Genomic DNA, 905 nt, shown 5'->3' on the forward strand with positions numbered 1-905 from the left:
GGGGCGGGGAGCGGGACAACCACCGCCGACAAACCTGCCCGGCCGGCCGCTCCGCCCCTCCCCTCCCCTCCCCGGCAGCGCGCCCCTTCCCTTCCCTCCCTCCCTCCGCGCCCACCCCGGCCGACCTGCGGCGGCACGGCCCGGGGGGAAGGAAGGGAGGAGAGAGGGAGGGAGGTGCTCGCTCGCTCTGGGGCGCTGCCGCCGCCGAGTTGGCTTGGCCGGCGGGGGCTGGGAGAAGGGAGCGGGGCGAGGCGAGGCCGGGCGGCCGGCGTGGGGCAGAGGTGTGGGGCCGCCTCCGCCCCGGCTTGGCGGCTCGCCCGCTGCCGGCCGCCTGAGGCCCGGGCCGGGGAGCGCCGCGTGGCCTCCCGCGGGGAGCGGCGCCTCACGCCCCGCGCACAGGGGGCCGGGGCCCGCCGGGGGGCAGCGGCCTGAGGCGGCCCCGGCTCGGCCCCCCGCCGGAGGCAGGAGGAGGCCCCGGGCGGCGCTCGCTGCTGGAGGCTGGGGTTTTGCACGGACGGTCCGCGGAACAGGAGCCGCTTGTCTCCCTGTGGACCGAGGGGTTTCACTCGGAGCGGTGTTTGCTGGAATAAAGTGAAGTAAAATCCCGGCCTGCCGTCTCGGCTCTGTTGCTCAGGCAAAGGTTCTGCCCCTAACACTCTACGTGTTGTACATAAGGTGTTATATACTCATTGCGCCACGTAAAATCTTACCCTCTTCTGACTGATAAATGGTACCTGACACGTCAACCAAAAGGCAACCGCTGCGCTTGGCAAGGCTCCGTCCCGCAGTGCGAACCGTGGACGGATGAGAAGCTTTTTAAGGGTGGAGAAGTCGCCCTGTGGGACCCGTGATTACACGTTTGGTCCTGTGGGTAAAACCAGTGGTGGGTGCTGGGCATCTCCAGC

The sequence above is a fragment of the Aythya marila genome, assembly GCF_965140915.1.
Source record: "Aythya marila genome assembly, chromosome: 4".
Taxonomy (NCBI): Eukaryota; Metazoa; Chordata; class Aves; order Anseriformes; family Anatidae; genus Aythya; species Aythya marila.